Source organism: Mirounga leonina, unplaced genomic scaffold (genome assembly GCF_011800145.1).
Source record: "Mirounga leonina isolate KUSES-001 unplaced genomic scaffold, KU_Mleo_1.0 Mir_101664, whole genome shotgun sequence".
Classification (NCBI taxonomy): domain Eukaryota; kingdom Metazoa; phylum Chordata; class Mammalia; order Carnivora; family Phocidae; genus Mirounga; species Mirounga leonina.
The window spans coordinates 5,188,973-5,209,871 of record NW_023270175.1 but is presented as its reverse complement, the minus strand read 5'-3'; positions in this window follow the sequence as shown (position 1 = coordinate 5,209,871).

Below are 20,899 nucleotides of genomic sequence, written 5' to 3'. Positions count from 1 at the left end.
TGTTATACAACAATTAAAATTAATGTAGTAATGCTACCTCAGATGACTAGGAGAGATTTCCAAAAAGTATCCTTGATTGAGAAAAACAATATGCAAAAAAGTATGTATAATATAATCCCACTAAATAATGACAAAATCCTACATATGTGTGTATATGAATGAGCATGAGAAAACATGGAAGGATGTATCCTAAGAGTAACATGGGTTATTTGATGGAAAGCAAAAAAAGATATAACCCATCTCCCTGGTTTCAAATCCAAGCATTACCACTTATTTGTTCTGTGATCATAATTAAGTTACCTATTCTCTCTGTGCCTTAGTTTTCATCTATAAAATAAGAAAGAGGACAGTACCGACATTATAGAATTGTTTGAGGATTAAACCAGATATTACACATAAATTGCTAGGAAAAAGTGCATATAGTGAGCTCTCAATACACATTAGCTATCATCGGTAGAGACTTCGTTTTGATATATGACAGGAGAACTATACCAAGTGACTGATAATCAGGAGACCTGGCTGTTAGCTTGGACAAGTCACCTATTTACCATAGTAGGCTTAAGGGTCAAGTAAGAAAACTAATGTAAATATATTTTGCTTTGGGAACTGAAAAGATCATAAGTTTTTAAAAAATCATTATTATATAAGACTGTAAGACTCTAGTAGTACAAAATGAGAAGACATATGTAATCATTCTAAGAAACCTCCTACAACAAAGAAACTGAAAACAGCTTAACTTCAAGCAAGTCATTAGTAAAAATGTTATGTCCTTATTTTACTTTGATGTTATATGATATTAGAATTGGTTGGGAAAGAATGGTTTTGATTAGGTGGGATTATAGATACAATAAGAAGCTTTATATAGAACTTAACCTAGCAAATTTATACTTATTTAAGTCACTGCAAATTCCCCAAAGCTATTAGGTGGGAAAAGTTACAACTTTCAAGATTTTGATTTCAAGGTACTCGGTGCAGTCCCTCAGAATTCTACATATATCTATAAAATTAAGGGTTGGAAGAAGTATTATAGTTTATAGCCTGGAAGAAAAACCATGGTTGAATTAAATAGTCATTGATAATGTAATGATGCATTTTCTGATTGTGGCTGGGAGTTTTTATTCATTTAAATAATGTTTTAAATGTTCAATCTATTGAGACAAATTAACAGGAGAGTGTATAGGAAAGACAATGTATGGTGTTTAGACTCAAAATGCCTGGGTTCACTCCCAATTCTGATATTACTCAGATGTTTCACTTTAAGCAAGTTACTAATCTCTCTGTCCATGAATTTCCTCATCCAAAAATGAGTTTAATAGTATCTCCTAGGGTTATTGGAGAATTAAATGAGATGACATATTTCAAGCAGTTAACCCAATACCTTTGTCTTTGTAGGCATTCAATTAAGTGTGACTTTCCTTTGGTATTTTAATAAAAATGCTATAATGGAGGCAGGAGGTTCAGAAGAGTCAGATGAGTGGCAAAGCATACTAATCATTTTTTTTCAATATACATAGGGAAGGTTCCCTATTCAATTTGTGAGTCCATATCCCCAGAAAATACTATCCAGCAAATGGTCACCATGGGACACAGAGGGAAGCAAAGCAAGTAACTCCTTGATAGTCTGTCTTACAAACCCAAGACATTGGACTTGGACAATGAGGTGGATGTTGTTTTGATAGCAACCTCAGTCTTCCTCTATTATTTAATGACTCTGTAATAACCATTATCTTCCCTGTGTTGCACTCATGCCACTACTTCCCACCCTCTTTTCAAAACAAAGCTAAATCCTTTTCTACACAGTTAAATACTTGGAGATGTTTAAAGACAAGTTAAACCACTACATGTGAGAAGATTTGACTTTTTGTTGATGCTAAGTTAAGAGGCAGGTAACTGGAATTTAAGACAATTGTGTAAATGTGAATTTGATGCCATAAACTGAAGCTTATAGTTAATAAGTTTATTAGCTACAGTTAGAGTCAAGAAATATTACTTTGAACTCCATATACATTCCAACTAACAGCTTTGGGTAGCTTCTACCCCTCTAATCACATCACTTTTTCTTTTTCTCAACCTCCACCATTAATCACATATGCTTTGTCTAAGATACCATTTTGTTACTCACAAAGCAAATTACTTAATGGTTTCCCTAAGGTTTTGTTGCCTGACCTTTATCGCCATGGAGAATGTTCTATACATAGAGTATAGGGCATAATGAACAGCTACTTCAGTATGTCCATCAACCTTGTCTATGTCATCAGTATGTCTATGCTGTTGAAAGTTTGAATGGGGGGTGCCTGGGTGGCTCAGGCAGTTAGGCTTCTGCCTTCAGCTCAGGTCATGATCCCTGGGGTCCTGGGATTGAGCCCCACGTCAGGCTCCCTGCTTGGCAAGGGAGTCTGCTTCTCCCTCTCCCTCTGCCTCTGTCCCTGCTCCTGCTCTCTTGCTCAATCTCAAATAAATAAATAAAATCTTAAAAACAGAAAGTTTGAATGGTCTTTCAATTGAAGAAGATAAGTAAAGGAAAAGGAAGAAAGGCAGGGAAGAAAGGAATCTCTTACCTGACTAAATAGCAGGTACCTGCATTATGTATGAAGAGAGAACTAGACTTTACAAATTCTAAGACTTTCACTATTTCTCACTCTTCATGGGGCCAGAAGAGACATACAAAGATTAAGTATCTTTATAATAAACTGTTAGTCTGCAAAGATTGGATCTGGCTGCAAAAGTTGACTTTTGGATCCTCCACTTCACAGAAAAGCCCCACACATAATTTCCATGCATGCCTAGCTCCATTCAAGCCCACAGTAACTCTGTACTAAGCTCCCATGTAGAAGATCTCAGTGTTGGTCTATAGTCCTGACCTTTAGAAAAACGAAGAAGACTTTAGAATGTTCTCTCTCTCTCTCTTTCCTCTTACTTTTTGCTCTTGGGATGATTATAGGCATATTAAGTTCATTCAGTTCCCTATTTATAGATTGTTATGAAATCTGGCTGTCAGTAATCAATAACCCAGGGCTTGAAACTTTCTGAAAGAAAAGTATCTTTTGTAGATATTAAAAGGTGTGCTTTTTATAAAGACTAATTAAGGCGCAGTGTCTGAATCGGGGTGGGGGGTGATGATGAGATCACATCATCTATAATGAGTACACCATGTAATTCAAGTGTCTTACTTAGAGAAGCTGGTAAAAGAGAAGCCATATAAAGAGTAAGAAGCTGGAGTGTAGGTATTTCAGTAAGGAAAAAATAGCTCTTAACAAAAGCTATCTGACAGTATTACTAATATGATATAATAACCCAATCACACATATTTTGTTTCACTCATCAGAATAATGATGGCTCATGTAATCTCCTTCGACTGGGAAAATTATTTGCTCATTCATTCAACAAACATTGAACACCTGTTATGTGCCAGGGATTGTTCTAGATAGCTGGGAATACATGGTTATTTTTTTTTTAAGATTGTATTTATTTATTTGTCAGAGAGAGAGACAGAACACAAGCAGGGGGAGCGACAGGCAGAGGGAGAAGCAGGCTCCCCACTGAGCAAGGAGCCCGATGTGGGACTCAATCCCAGGACCCTGGGATCATGACCTGAGCCGAAGGCAGCCGCTTAACCGACAGAGCCACTCAGGTGTCCCTGGGAATACATGTTGAACAAAACAGACATTGTACAAATCTGATGGTGACAAGTGCAATGGAGAAAAATAAAGAAGGGTAGAAGATAGGGGGTGACAGAGACTTCTCTATTGGATTGGGCAGCTAAGGAAGGCCTGTCTGATGAGGTAATATTTGGCCTGAAGGGAAGAATGTTTCAGAAGCTGGAAGAGAAAGTTCCAAGAATTGAGGAAGATTGTGACAGGTTCTGGTATACATGACAGAAAGCCACCTGGGGGACAGGAGCAAAGTGAAAGCCAAGTCAGAAAGGTATTTGTAAGTTAAGGTTGCTTGTACAAGTTTTGTTGGTGGTGTTTTGCTTGACATACATAGGTGCTTAAGAAATATTTGTAAAATAAGTGCTGTGTGTAATTACAATAGGCACCAATTTCAGGTACAAGAGCTCTCTTTAGCAACTTCCTATGTTATTGTTGAAGAAATATCCACAAATAAAGTTGTTAGAAATTATTCATGACTGTGATCAGAGGCAGAACACAGCATTGGAAAGAGCATAAACTTTAGAGTCAGAAAAATCTGAGTTTCAGTCCCATCTCTACCACGTACTACCTAGCTGTGCAACTGTTAGCAAGTTATTTAACATCTGCCCCAAACTCCTCATTTATAACATGAACATAAAAGTGACTTTCTCATGCATTTGCAAAGATTATAACGGATGGGGCATGTGAAATGCCAAGCACCACGTCTGACACATACTTAAATAGTAGCTCCTCCCCATTCCTTGCACATGCCTAGTGCTTTAAAACTAAATAAACAAATTTACCTGGCATCATTGCATTTGATTTACACAACAGCTTGGGGGCGGGGGGAGCAGACAGTGCCACAGTGAGCAACATGGACTGCAAACACTCAAAAATACTCAAGGAAAGGGACAGGCCATGGTCAAGTGAGCCAGGGTAAGGATGGCTTGCTCTGTTTAAGTCCTGTTTAGTGGGCAAAGAGTATACATCAGTCCTATCTGGAAAGGGTTAAGGGTAGTATTACTGAAATCACTGACAATGACTCCTTGGGGATTTTCAAGAGAGTTTTTAATTATGCCACATCTACTAGGTTGAACCATATGAACTTTCTGATATTTGACAGGTTTTTGCCTACAAAAATTGAATTTCACATCATTCAACCTAATACATCATGACTGATCTTAAGGAACTTTAAAAAGTTTTTTTGCTTGTTTATTTTCTTAAGGCCTGAATGAGGGGAGGCTTAGAAATTACTTGTTCTTACCCGTTCCCCTGCAAAATAACGGCATAAATAATGTTTATTTGGTGCCAAGAATGATGAGTACCATGTGACTGTCAGATGATAATGTCATATTATTAGCCCTTTGTGCATTTCATATTTACAGCAGCATGTGGCTGAACTCAAGCTTGTCTTTTATCTTTCTCTTGTTCTGACTGGGGGCAGCCAAGTTTGATAGGTCTGTAATTTGAGCAAATGCTGTGAGGGAGACTAAAGAACAGCAGGAACAAATTGGTGCCATTCTGTTCACATGCTAGAGAGAGAGTGTAAAGAGGCAGTTTACTTCCCTGGTTGGGAGAAGTGGGAGGGAAAGATATGGACTGTTAGCGGAGAGTAAATTGCTACTACATAGAAAAATGAACTGAATGGGTTTTTTTGGTTGAGGGAGCGTTTCACACAGAAGGGGTTAGTTAGCACAGTGTTTGATGGTGCAGGATGACATCATTGAATCACAAAATGTTAGACCTTGAAGAGCTCTGTGGGATTATCTAGTCCAATCTTCCATTACACAGGAGGAAATGGAGACCAAGTGAAGGAAGCAACTTTCCCAAGATCACAGAGCTAGTAACTGTACTCCCCCAGATCATATGTTCCTAACCCAGGGAGCAGGTACAGGTGTGTGAGGGGAACCAGAAACAACAAGATTAACTTGACCTTTCTTGATTCTTAGTGCATCAGCTTTCCCATGGATTGGTCATCTAATATAAACATGAATCATTCATAATTGGAGATATGCAAATTAAAATATTCACTGGACTATCACTTCACACTTCTCAGGCTGACAGAAAACAGAAATTTGGATATTGCTAAGGATTGGAAGGGATGAGGGTGAAAAGGAACGAACTCTCCTTCACTGCTGGTGGGAGTCAAAGCTGGTGCAGTCATTCTGGAAAGCAATCTGGCACAACTTAATCTAATGATAAAAACACATATTTTATAGCCCAGCAATTCTCTTCCTGGTATATACTCCACATGAATTTTCACATGGGTCCATATGGGGACATGTACAAAGATGTTCCCTGCATCTATGCCCAGGGAGGCAGGGAATTGGCAGCTATTTGAGTGTTCATTCCTGGGAAAGTGGAGAGGTAAAATGTGATGGATGTACATTCTGGAGTGTAATGTCCCAGTGCATAGCATCAGGTTAGAGGCATACAAAGAGCATGGATGGCTCTTACATACAAAATGTTGAGAGAAAAATAAGTATAATAACCAAAAGAAGATACATAATAAATATCATTTACATAAATTAAAATGCATGCATGTAAAACAATACATTTGGAATAGTACATTCAAATAAAGAGATACCCAAAAACATATGAGCATGGTTACATATGTTGGGGGAAGAAAATGGGAAGGGGGGTAGGAGGCTAAAGGGGAATAAAATTAAAATGAAATAAACAAGAGATAGAATGCCAGATTCACATAAATTTTAAAAGAAAACAGTAGATTTCAAATACATGTTCCATTTGAGTTTCACTTTGGACTTTGTCTCCAATCTTGTGGAGCATAATGGTGGGGGTGGCATGGGGGAAGTTATTGGTTCTGCCCTTAGGGCTCCTTTGGTGGAAGAATTTGAGAGGCCCTGAACCACTCACAGTAACCATGGGCTTCACTTATGGATCAAACTCTTCCACCTTGGTCCCTTGACTAACAAGCTTCCATTCAGCACTCCCTGAGGAGATGTCTAGGCCAAAGGAGCCTACTGGACCTACTTTCTATCATTCCCACTTTCAACTCTTTATCATTTGGTTCCTGAAGAGAGAGCTTTCTGCCCTGATCACCTCTGTCCCCACCCTTGTTCCAACTTCTGGAACTTTCTCTCCTCAGCAGAATGAAGGCTTCTTCTGCTTCCTATTGGTTTCTCCCAGGAGGGTTTGCTGTAAGGGCTGCCACTCTGTATTCACTTCCCAGGCAACAGGATAATATTAATTACAGCTAGTGATGGTCCACAATTATTTTACAACTTTCCACTTCTACAATAAAAAGGAAGGTTGTTAAAGCTGCCAAGCCCAGAATTTGGGGTCATGGAATTAAGAGTCTGAAGCTGCACAAAGAAGACAGAAGAAATAGGGACTTCTCTCCTTCAAGATTGTCCAAAGGAGCTTGGTCAGACACAGAGCATGCATGGAAAGGGAGAACTTGGGAAGGCCTAAAATTCTCTAGAAGAGCTGGGCCAGTGAGACAGGTTCTTTAGTAATAATGTCCTATATTTATAAAGAGAAAATTGATGAGGAAATCAATAGAACAATTTGTGAGGCTCTAATGAAAGAGCAAATGTGGGAGTAGTGTAAAGTTCCAAGCTAACTGTATCACTTAAGTATTTTCACATTTACGATCTGTCTAGTTGCCAAAGCTCACAAAATTTCCAACAGACATTGCCTACCATTTTCTCAAAAATCCTTTATATACCCTTCCTCTGGATCACCTTCCTCCTCACTAATGAATCATCTACTTTCTCAGCCCTTTTGTTCATTTTATAGGTATCCACATCTCTGTCATTCCATAATATTTATCTTAACCTCCAACAAAATGGGAAAGGGAGATGAGTTCCTGTCAACCAGGGCCAAAAAATTCCCATCACTAAGATTACACACGGTATTAGGGAGTTGTGTGTGACTCCAGGAAAACTAGCACCAGGAATTGCTTGGATCCTATTTTCTCAACTTTTAAAATTTCAGTAGGTATTGAAAAGTGGGTTCTAGATCCAGTTAGACTTGGGTTCAAGGCTTGGCTCTGCCATACAGTAGCAAGTAATCTAATCTCTCTGAATCTCAGTTTCTTAATACTAGCAAGTACTTGGCATGTAACTGGCATTTGTATGTCTGAAGAATTGAATGCAAATCTATAAAATAATAATGAACAAAGCTTTTTTTATAGGATTGTGAGATAAGCAATATGTGGATAAGCTATTAGTATAGTCTAAGCTTTATTTGTATATATTATAGTGTTTGCTGTATGGAGGCATTCCATTTTTTTTTTTTTTTTTGGCAAGGAGGAGTGATGAAAAAGACAAATTTAGTACAGTGTTTATTCCTGAGATGGCAGCAGGGTTACACAGGAGCTTCAAATGTATTGTTAAGGTTTTATTTCTTACAGTAGGTAGCAAGTACATAAATGGTTGTATAGTAGCATCCATCTTTATGAGTTTGTCATTTGGACAAACTTTGCTGGTTCCTATGTACCTTAATCATTCTCTTTTTCCTCCATTCTTTCCAGAGCAATGTTATCTGCAAGCTCTATAACTGTTTGGCCATCTTATGACCATACCAATTTTCAGTCTACTTCTCTAAGATTGGACATGTATTTTCTAAAGGGGGTGGGGGAGAGGAAGAAGGGGAGGGGGGAGAAGGAGAAGGGGAAGGAGTAGGGAATGGGGGAGGGAAAGGGGGAAGAGGATGGGAGAGAGAGAGGGAGAAAAACTATATGGGCAACTTTGCTTTATTCCTCTTGTCATTCTGGAATCATACAGCTCTGGGACCAAGCCCCAACTTCGTCCCTTCTAAGCTGAGTGACATTAGGCAACAGACTTCATTTCCATAAGTCTTAGTTTCCTCACTTGCAGAATTACACCCACCTTACAGGGCATCATGAGGACTGAATGAGATCATATGTATGATGGGAAGCACAACAGGGATTTCCAAACTTTTTACCATCTTATTATCTTCTTATGAAGCCAAATCTTATTATCTTCTGATTATAAAGCCCATCTTATTATCTTCTCCAATCACCACAACTCTGGAACCTGGGTTTTGAGATTTTTTTTTTTCGTACTGAAATATATAAGGTAACTATGCTTTTCTAAAAAACATAAATAGCTACCAATCAAAACAGTTCCAAAGGTCAGTATTACATCTGTGAATTGCTAAATTCCTATCCAAAAGAGAAAAAAGAGTACTTTTTAGTCTAAGGAGCCATATCTTGAATAAGTGTTAAATTTCAATTGACTAAAATTGCTCCAAATCTAGAAGCCATTAAATGATAAGTGCTCACAATCTACCTCCCAAACTATGCTTCCCTCTGCACTCCCCCACACAAACGCTCACATTCCCTAACTATGGTTAAGCCATCAAGAGCATGTTCTCACCTCTTTTTTTTGATGCAGAAATCTAAGTAAAAGAAAATATACAATAAAGAACTGATCTAGGGAAGAGGGGTGAAGGAGAACAGAAAGACAAGAGTCTCCATGGGCTTTATTTGGGAGAAAGATTTAGGGAGACAGAGCTGGGGAGAAATGGGACCTGGGGGCAGCTGTGGTATGTGGAAAATACTGAGAGCAGGAAATGGCCAAGGGGATTTTGAAGAACTCTCTCTGTTCCTTATGAATGTACTCTGTTTTGGGCACTTTAACTTTAGAAAGAGCTTGCTGTGAAGATATCAACTGCTCTTTGATTAGTTTGATGTGGGACTTGTTTTCCTTTGATTATACCACTGTGAGAGATAGAGCCATGATGCAACTGGGCTTTATTCAAATTATGCAGCAAGATCTCTTAAACCAAGTCAAATTGTTTTTTAAACATACTGCCTCATTCTATAAGGAAAAGAACAGAATCTTTAACTGTGAAATCTTTCCAAAGTTCTCCCAGGAGTCCTGGGGTATTTTCTCCAAAATGCATTAACTTCTCCTATAACTGGAAGTCAAGCTCTGCTCTCTATTTGGCAGGATCTGTATCATTTACAACCCAAATCTAAGGATTTTTAATGACAAGCTGTCATTTATTGAACACTTACTCTGTTAGCACTTTACAGATACCATCTTATTTAGTTCTTATAATAACACTATTACAAGGGAATTATTGTCCCTATTTTACAGATAAAGAAACAGATCAAGAGTTGAAGTGATTTCCAAGGTCACCCAACACAGCCATAATTCAAACCCAAATCTATCCAGTGCCACGACTTGTGCTTTCAATTACTACACTTTGTGCCTGGAAAGAGACTAATGGGTTACTTATCTTGAGAATATAAACATTTTAATTATATACCCATGGAATGACTCTGTACCAAGTTAGCAACAGAGATGTTTTTGAGTAGGGGACTATTTCTAGCAGAAACCATGAGCAAATCTCTTCTCCCTGAGCCTTGATTTCTTCAGCTCTAAAATGAGAATACCAATACCTGACACACAAAGTTGTTTGCATGATTGAATGTGAAAAGAAATGTAATACCATAGGTACTCAGTGAATGGTGGCTGTGGTTGCTATTGTTAATATTATTGCCAAGAGAATGAATGGATTTTTATTTATTTTATTTTATTTTTTAATGGATTTTTATGAAGGAAGCAGTTTGTTCAAGTCAACTAAGGTAATATTGGTTGTGGACAAGGTACCATATGTCTATATTAATTATTTTTAGTGAATGAAATTTACAAGAAACTGGTTTGGGTTGGGAAGGTCAGAGCAAACACTCTGAGGTGAGCAAGAAGTCTTCTTAAATGTACAGGGGTACTAAAGGGGAAGGTGTCTATGAAAGTACAGAAAGGAAGTAAAGGGACAGAAAGGAAGTGAATGTGAAAATTGGACAAATCAAGGAAGTAAGGTGAGTTAGGAGACAGGCCAGAGCACCTACAAGGAAGATTTTAAAGCAAAACTCAGGAAATCCTATACACTGGAGAATACCTTTTAAGTTGTACTTAATTGTGGCTTACACAGTGTAAAGGAAGGAATGTGAGCTCATTACATATTGCTTTCTAAATATGGAGGGGAAGAAGAAAAAGTCTCAGTGACATTGACCACATGTGCCTTATAGAAAGTTTAAACAAGGTTATTGAATCAGAATTCTTGCCCAGTGCTCCCCATTCCTGCTGTCAGAAACAAAATCTGTTGGGACTCAGTGTTAACCTATTTCCCTAGAACTCATCTGAGGACCATCTTAGAAGTACAGCTAACAGTCCATGTTTCCATCAGGAAGTCAGATGGGAAAGAGGTCACAGGAAGACCAGCCCTCCCCTCAACAAACAAACTGAAGAAGAGAATCATCAAGGGCCCCAGCTTCTCAATTCTCAGTTCTGCCCCTTTTTCTCCTTCAGTGCTCTCGTGTCCTCAGCCTTATCGCACTTGTTTCCATTTCTTTAATTCACATGCACATATAACCTACTCCTAACAGCTTCACAGACTTTAAGGCTTCTTCAGGGCATAACTTCAAGTGGCACCATTCATACTGGAACAGCTTATGCAGCCTTGGCAGTGCTTCCTAAACCTCACTTCGAGGACCCCTGGGCAGAAAAGAAAGAAAAAATATCCCCCAGTGTAATGTCAGAGGTATAGCCCAAAGGGATTTGTTGCAAGACTGGAATTATTTTGTTATCTCTGATTTTATTGTAAAACAAAAGAAAGTTATATGAATTTCAGGCTATTCTACTAGATATTGCTATAGACTGAACTGCACCCCCCAACACACACAATTCATATGTTGAAGCCCTAACCCCCAATGTGGTGGCATTTGGAGATGGGTTTGAAGGGTACTGAAGGCAGGAGGAAGTTTTGGTTTTGGTTTATTAGAATCATCCTAAACCTCTTGCATTTCCATACCACGTGAAGTGATTTACTCCACCTAGGGTTTGGGTATACTGGCCCCAGTGAGTGCCTGATAAGAATAGCATAGGCTAACACATTGAATGATTAATCCAGAACAAGCAATCAACACACAACTGCTGCCCAAATCCGCTCATTCACCTAAACAACCACTGTTTACCAAACCTCTACTATGTGCCAAGCAATAGGCACATTATGCAGATATCGAACATACAGAGAGAATTTAAACACAATCTGATATGGGGAAATCAGACCAGGAAGATGTGACTGGTATCCAGGAGAAAAGGAAAGATGCTCTTTTTCCCCTATGCTCAAACTGTCCTCAAATTTCCTACTTACTAGCCCTTTATCCAGAGAACTAGAATTGCTACTTATAAAATATGGTGAAGCTAAGTACTGAGAAAAAGAGGGGACTTGCCCACAATGCACATTTTTCACAGCACCAATTTGTATACACTGTTAGCTATGTGTTTGCCTTCAATATTTGCATTCACTATGGTATCAGGAAGATCCAACCGAGGAATAAAAAGATCATTTAAAAAAAGCTACCAAGTCTTATCCTAGTTTTGTCTCAGAGTAGCAGGTGATTTACTTCGTTATATCTGAATAATGTTCAAGTATCAAATTTATCTTCTCCCAGTTGAATAGCAGATTTGAGACCTCTTAGAGGCCTCTAAACCAGCTTACTCCAATCAAATCCTGGTACTTTAGCAAAAAATGGTGTGATTTTAAGTCAAAATTGTATTTTAGAAACCCCCACAGACCTCAGGCACTCCCCAAACCTACTTTTGCTTGGAACTAATAGTACTAGGGAACACCTTCCAACGGGAGCAGAGACTGTGATCACAAGGAAAGTATGCAACAAATGAGTCCATCTGTGTGTGGCGATGAAGAAAAGGAGAAGCCAGTAAGAGAACTGTGAGGGGAGATGGCCGGCAGTTCTTGTTGAGAGAACAAAGATGAAAGAGCAACAGAAAGAATATCAGGGCAAGATTAAGAGATTTTAACATTCCTCAAAGTTCAAATTAACCAAGCTAGGGCACAGTGAGGATCACATATGAATGTAAACTCAGGAGTCAACTAGAAAAATGTGCTGAATTTGGGTGACATGAATTGAAGGGAGAAACGGAGGGAAAATGAGAGATACTTAAAAAAAAAAATCCTGAGGAATCTTAAATCGTGTGTATCCTGTAGGGCCTGTACAATAGCCCAAATACATTGAAAAGAGATTGTTTGCAGTGGGATGACCCTGTAAAGACAATAATGTGCCATGAAGTTACTTCCTCAGATGGGAAAGCAACATCCAACTAGGCAGACTGAGGATCCAGGGTATTGACATGCTATTTATGAGGTAATATGGACTAGGGGACATCCATGAGCATGGGTTTTTGTGTTAGAAAACCCTGGGTGTGAGTTTTTCTCAGCAACTTAGCAGTTGGCTGACTGACCTTGGACAAGTTAAACTCTGAACTTCAGCATCCTCCACTGTCAAGTGGACACAATATAAGTGCCTGCCAACAGGCTTGTATGAATTAAATGAGATACTGCATGTAAATGCTTGGAGCAGAACCCCACACATAGAAAATAATTGATGAATGTTGGCTATTATCATTATCATTTTTTGCCATTATCACGTTAGTCAGTGATAGGAACAGGATCAGATTTTAACTGGAGGATGAGGATGAATAGATCTGGAGCACTGGGAACTGTTGAATATTGCATTTTGAGGATGGTAGTGCCAGTATGAAGGGACCTGGAATCCCAGAGGTGGCATATGCATACAAGGTTTCTAAGAGATGCTGAGCAGAGAGGGACAGGGACCCTGAAAGAGCACAGAAAAGTGCCAAGGACAAGTTTCTCATCTTTCAGGACTTAGCTCTTGGCCAGTCATATGTACAGATAGCACTGGGACAAGCTTCCTGATGTGGCCACTGCAGAAGCTCTTCCACTTTGCTCCCACCAGTCTCCCAGGGAGTACAGTTTCCAACAGAGGTGACAGGGAGTGCTAAATGTTGTAGGGAGACTGGTCTTCACTGCAACCAATGCCTCTACACAAAGCCAGCATAAGACAGAAAAAGTTTGCCAAACCCAGGGCTCACCCAGCCTGGGCAAGTGGTTCTGCTTCTCTCCTTCCATCCCTCCCCTCTTCATAACTGATTCCTTTCCAGGACACCTGTTCTATCCAGTTAAAAGAAAAATATGCTAGTTAAGAGCAGCTCTGGGGTCGGTGTGGTTATGTTTGGAAGCTGCTCCTCCAATAACTTGTGTGACCTTGGACAAGTCATGGAATCTCTCCAAAGCTTAGTTTTCTCACGGGTAAGATAAGAATAATTCGAATTGACTTTCCTTACAGGATTGTTGTGAGGCTTGAGTGAGATAATACATGTTAGGTTCTTCTCCTGGAGTCCTGCCTATGTCTATGTTCTAGGTAATTGATTGCTATGGTTATTCAATTGTCACCCATTGTTCTCTTGACTAGCACACCATAGCTCACTCCCAGAATGTAAATGAGATCTGAACAAATGTGCTTCAAATTCAAATATTCATTGAGCAGAACAATGCTGGAGTTTGGGGGAGGGGAAAAGGTATCAAGATGGACACACAAACACCAACCCACAATCAGCTCTCACTTAAAAATCTATCATTCTCTTCCTTCCCAAAGACATTTGGCCAGGGGCTTTTGAGAATCAGCAACAGGTTTTGAAGGGAAGTATCTCCTCTGCATCCCCTACCTCTCCTCACCCAAAGCCACCACCATGGGGGCAACAATCTCGTCAGACCAATCACAGAATTTCAGACCAGGAAGGGAAAGGCCATTCCAAGTCATTGAATGAAATCTTCTCTGAGGCCCGGAGAGGCCAAGTGGCTTGCTCAAGTTCCCACAGCAAATTCATGGCTGAGCTGGCAGTGGAAACCACACTCCCTAATTCTTGTGCAGCTTTCCAAAGGAGGCAGCACGTGACAAAATCTGAAAATTGCATGATGTCCCTCTGAGAGTACAGCACTGGCTGTACAATGGCATATATTATACAGGGAATAACAATTGTGTTTCTTCTCTCCCTACTGAGCTGTATTTGGCAAGTTGTTGGTACTGAAAAAGGTGTGGCTGTAATTCACTATGACTACTCCTCATCCCCTCCATGAACATGCCATGTGTTCAGCCATTTGCTTGCATATAGATTATTTATGTTATGAAGAATCTGCATATCTACCCAAGATATCCACCCAGCCCAGATATAGGAGGTACTAACAGCTCTTGAGGGGCAGGGAATATTTTTTTTTCACCTTCTGACAGCCCTTGGCATTGTTCCTGATACAAAAGGGATTCTTGAAATGCTTTTGGTGACAGTCGAATTTCTTAGTAATGTGTCAGTGTGTGTGGAAGGGAAGTGAGGAAAGATAGGGAGGGAGATATGGAAGAGTGGGGTGGGGGAAGAGAAGCATGGGGAAAGGGCAGAAGGAAGGAAGACAATAATGGGTGGGTCAGGAAGTTTATTAACAGTTATTGTATCTCGTTCTAGAACAATATACGAGAGTGTTTCTCAAAACAGGTGTTGTGGAATAGTGTTCAGTGGGCTGCCACACGGGTAATAGTTCTGTGAGTCAAAATAATATGAGAAAATTCTGGTAAGCAAAGAGTAATCAGGTTTCCTTACTGCAGGACGACTTGTAGTAAAACTAGGATTGCAGTCTATATCTATCCACTCAGGTGCTTATCAGTGCCTGCCAAAACAACCACATACCTTTACAGTACCCCAGGAGGTAACATACTTATACACACATGCACGCACGCACACGCACACACACATACACACAGAATAGGCTGGTACCTTGAAGAAGGGCATCTCGGCCACTTTCCCATGTGAAATTTCCTTCTCCCTTGCCAAACATCCTTGGCTCTGGGCATTGCTGTCTTCCTAGCATGGCCTCAGTGCCACATAAAGATATAACTAGAGTTGTGAACTTTATCCTTAGGCATCTTTTTTGGACATCAGCCACAACAAGGTCCAGATCCTTCACTTTGAGGACTAGGCTCCACACCCAACCACATGACCATACTCAAATGAAAAAGAGGAACAAGGCAACATTAGCTTCTGTAAAGACCATAAATGTAATGCTGGGGTCAGTAGTTGGTGGAAGGTAGTAGGTAACAATTATTTGTCAGCACTAGTTAGTAGGTGGAGGTAATATTGTAGTGGTGGTTCTGGCACCCCTGCATATTGAAATGTAAAACATATTCAGAACATGTTATATAGTGAATTAACATGAAGTGCAACCTTACATTTCATTGTTTTGAATGGGAAAATAGCAATACATTCTCAATTCATCCAAAGCACCAACCAATATTAAATGTTTCTAAAACACTCCTAATTATTACTTAAACACTCTTAAATAACTACATATCAATTCACAAAGTGTTTGTTAATATTATAAAGCATTTAAAATGTTAATATCTAGTTATTTAACACTATAAACTCATCAGTAGGTATTTTTATGCTTGGTATACAATAATTTACAATCTTAGAAACAAATTATATTTCCTTTTTAAGCTGCAATGAACATATACTGTAATTCAAATAAACAATGAAATGATATGTTCAAGACTCTCAAGATGCTGTTCCCATGGACCCCGGTTGATAGTATCCTCAGGCACTTTACATGAGCAAATATTGGACCTCACGCAGGGATAAAGTCTTAGGAAAAATGTGGGGGAAATGATAGTGATGTTTTAGTATAATGCTTTACATCAATTGAAACATAAGATACCATCTTATCCAGAGACGGGTACATTCTATGTCCTTTGGATGGGACTTCCATATGGCTCAAATGTTTCATTTGAGGGCTTTCAATCTGAATAGAGGATTTGGGGTAAACATTTTTGTAACTTGTTATAATGATTGTCCAGATAGTGAAAGTTCAGATAGCAAGGGATATCTAAATAGTAGTAGTAATGGTAGGCTCTCATTTACTGAAAACTTTACTTAAGAGCAAGGTCCCTATTTGTCTCATTCAGCGATGTATTCCCAGTGTCCCAGCACAAAGCTCAGCACATTACAAAGGTTCGACAAATAGTTGTTCAATGAATGCATTGAGCATAAACTGAGTAGCAGGCACTAAGCAATTTACCTGTCTTATCTCACTGAATCTTAATAGTCATTATTCCCATTTTTCAGATGAGGAAACTAAGGCCCTGAATTAAAGAGGAACTTGGCCAACATTACACAGTTCATGTGTCAGGGCAAGGGACTTGAACCTTCCTGAGTCCAAAGCCAATGTTTTCAACTACCATCCCATACATGAGTCTCTTCTTTCATTTAAAACTTCACTGGGTGTTATACGCAACTAATGAATCGTTGAACACTACATCAAAAACTAATGATGTACTATATGTTGGCTAATTGAAAAAAAAAAAAAAAACCTTCAGATAACTGCTTGGGTTCCAGAGGCTATAGAGTTTTCTGACACCTCAGGTCAGAGACCTTGGAAAAAAACCATCTGCTTCTGAAAATTATGAATGTCTTGCACATGATTTCATTAATACTGTTAGGCCAAGTCTTTAAACACTAGGACATATTTTTTATTAGAATCAATAATAATTATAGCTACCAAATGTTGAGCCTTCATTATGTGCCAATCAGGTACTGTGCTATGTAGTATTATACTGTTGAAAAGAAAACCACAGGCCCAAAATGGTGTCACTTAGATCAAATTATCAAACCAAGGCTTAAAACCTAATTTAATTGCAGTTTCAACCTCCCCCAGAAATACAGTCTTAACCAGTTAGCCAGGAATTTTTTGATCAGTGCCAATGAAATAATCTGCCAGGTGGACCCTTTCTATCCCCCAAAGGAAGATGAGGTAATCTCCATGATAAGACCTCCTGTTCTTCCTTCTAAGGGAAGTGACCTTGCCTGGGACAAACCTTTTCTTTTGCTAATAACTTTCTTACCCCACCATCCTTCCCATAAAAAACTTCTTTTTGTACAACTTGGAGTTCCTTCTACTTGCTAGATGGGACGCTGCCTGATTGATGACTGATTAACAAAGCCAATTAGATCTTCAAATTTACTCGGTTTAATTGTTTTTGTTTTTTAAAAAGAATTGTTTATTTATTTGAGAGAGAGCGAGAGTGCATGCGGGAGCAGGGGAAGGGGCAGAGATAGAGGGAGAGAATCTCCAGCAGACGCCCTGCTGAGCACAGAACCTGACATAGGGCTCTATCCCAGGACCCTGAGATCATGACCTGAGCTAAAATGAAGAGTAGAATGGTCAACCAACTGAGCCACCCAGGCGCTCTGAAACTTGTTTCTTATCAATATCCATCATTTCAGTTAACCTTCACAGTAACCTGATGAATTCCCATTTTATAGACAAGGAAACTGAGACTTGGAAAAGTTAACTAACTCACCTAGGCAAATATCCAGTAAATGATAGAGCTGAAATTTGAACTCAGTGTGTCAGATTACAGAGCACATGATCTCCCTCACTTACCACACCACTGATGACTAGCTGATAAACCAGCCCATATGACAAAACAGCAGACCTTACTGCCACTGCCTTATCAACTACTGTCAGGACTTGAAGAAGTCCCACCCTCTTCCTGTCGGCTTTTGCAAATCCTACTGTTCTTCCATACTCAACCCAATTTCTACTTCCTCCATGAAGCCTTCCCCAACTCTTGTTTTACTCCTCAGTGATTGCTCTCTCTGCTAGGTCCCCCTCAGCACTGCATGTGTGAGTCTCAAAGAGTTGTCAATTCCTACTTGCCCTGCACTGGTCTCTGGCTTCCCTGGTATAGATGCCTTCTGTGCTCTCACTGGTTGGACGGGGGGCTCACATAGTGCAAGACCCAGGTTTGCTGTGAAGGGGAGCAGAATATGCCACTACTACATATGGCTCTTTGGTGTAAAGATTATCTTGAGCTAATTATTTTTAAGAAATAGCCGACACAGGAAAGGCTCTGAAAACTGAGAAAGAAGTTGCTGTTTTATAAGGTACATTTAGATTTATTTAAAAAAATCTCCACTTGTAAGGGTGTCTCTCTTTCTGTACTAGACGGAGGAGGATGACCAAATCTCTAGAAACTCTTTATCAGTGGGGAAGGCAATGAGTTAAATGTGCATAATAACCTTATCCTTGTTTACTGTGCTTTTCCTGGTAACCTCCCATAACCAGCTCTCCATTCCCTCCCTCAACATCTTTCTTTTGTCTTTAGCTGCAGATGGTATTTAAGGTGGTAGTTTGGGTCATTTGGGGGAGTTATTCAGCTTCTCTGGGTCTCTTCCCTATGCAGGAGGTATACACACTATTAAACTTTTGCTTGTTTTTCCCTGTTAATCTGTCTTTTATTACAGGAGGGTCTCAGCCAAGAATCTGGAAGGGTGGAAGGAAAATTGTTTTTCTTCCCTTACCGCTGGTTCTGGCTACCTATTTCTTCACCATAAGTAGAGTGCCATGAGTACAGTAGGGACAGGAGAGTGTGGCCACAGTGCCACAGGATACAGGTGAATCTTTTGTTGTTATTACTGAAGCAATATACATCTAGTGTTAAGAACTTAGAAAATCTATGTAAGCAAAATGGAGAAAAACACTTAAAACTCTGGCATTAACCACCTAGAAAGAACCTTTGTTAAGAGCTTAACAGTTCAGTGCACAGTCTTTCATACCTGTTTTATGCATGCATGCTCATAGATTTTACTCATCAGAGCTCAAACTATTCAAACTAACTTGTAACTTGCTGTTCCAGTAAAAAGACATGGTGAATACTTTGCCATGGCATTGAATGTTCTTTTACATCACTTTTAAAAGACTACATCATACTATAGCATACAATAAAGTTGATTTAATGTATTTTCTAAATATTAAACATCTACATTGTTTCAAATGATTTGCTATTCAGACAAACTGGAAGCAACAACCTAAATGTTACTGCTAGAGGAGTAATTAAAAATGGTACAAACTTTCAATGGAATACTATGCAGCTGCTACAAAGCTTGATGTAGAATGCTAAGTGATGATTTGGAGTGATTACCAAGATATGTTATAAAGTAAAAAGCAAAAACTGCAAGATCACATGTGTAAAATGGACTGTATTTTGGGTAGATGGTTTTATGTGCAGAGATTTTTCTGGAAAGACCTATAGATACAAAAAAACACAACACTGTTATCAGTGGTTTTACCTGGGGAGGCATAGGACTAGAAATGGGCAGAAAGAGGCTTTTTCTCCTTAATTTTATACCCTTAAAAAGGATTGAATATTTTATCTTGTGCAGTACACACACACACACACACACACACAGTATGGTGATGAAAAACCTTTTCACTAAATATTTTTACATATTTATGATATGAGATTTTTCTACATGTTGGGGAGGGAAAGGGAGGGACAAGTTATATTGGCAGTGAGTGCCCAAGGAATTTGATAGAGGACACACTGTCAGGAAGAGTAAACATGTCCCCTGGGAAGGCTCAGGAAGCAGTTTGCTCCATTGCAAAGTTGCTAAAGGCAGGCTTCCCAGATCGACCCCCTACTGCAGACACCACAGCCCAAGGCGAGAGTGAGGCTTCCAATTCTTGCTCTAAAGAAATGCTTTCTCAGCTTTGTTTCCCAAAGCCCTCACAGGGTGCTGAGAGAGATGCCAAGTTTCCACTGCCTGGCTGCCATTTTGCTCAAAGCAGATTCACCTTTTAAATGATTTTAAATTGTGGTAAAATGCACATAACATAAAATTTACCATCTTAAACATTTTTAAGCATGCAGTTCAGTGGTATTAAGAAAGCAGATTCACTTTTAACCCGATTCATATATTGCAGCTCCATAGTTAAAAGACATTTGATAACTAATGCTCCAAACACAATATTTTCTGATTTTTCCAGGCCATGGCACAGGTGAAAAATGATACAGTTTGTATGCTGCATCTAAGTAGAATGATAAGTTTGCTTATAACCAGAGGCAAAATCTGCTGATGGACTCTGGCTGCCTCCGTATCTACTAGACCACTTGGAAGGATGAATAGCTCAGTACACCTATAACTCACTCAGGGCATATTAGTATGCCTCAATTTACCAGTTGAATAAGCAGTGTTTAAAAGACTGAGGGAACCAGCTCTCAAAACTTGAAGTTAAAAAGCCAGTGCTGAGTACCCTGTCTTGAATCTCCTGTGATTAGCAACAACAGTCTGCAAAAAGGGAAAGGGCACAAAGGGTACTGAGAATGCAGTGATTCAAAGACAGCTGAGCCCACTTACATGACTCAATCAGAACACAGTGTCATGGGCATCAGTCAGTATGTTTCATAGAGTGTTGGTTAATGCAGCAATCAGTTGAAGTAAAGGTCTGTTAAAGAGCTTCTTCTGCCATTAGTACCATGCAATGAAAGCTCACCTTACTTCTGGGACTTAGCACAGAAAAGGGTCCCTGAAGAACCCTACTTCTCATCAAGTTGGGGTTTGCAC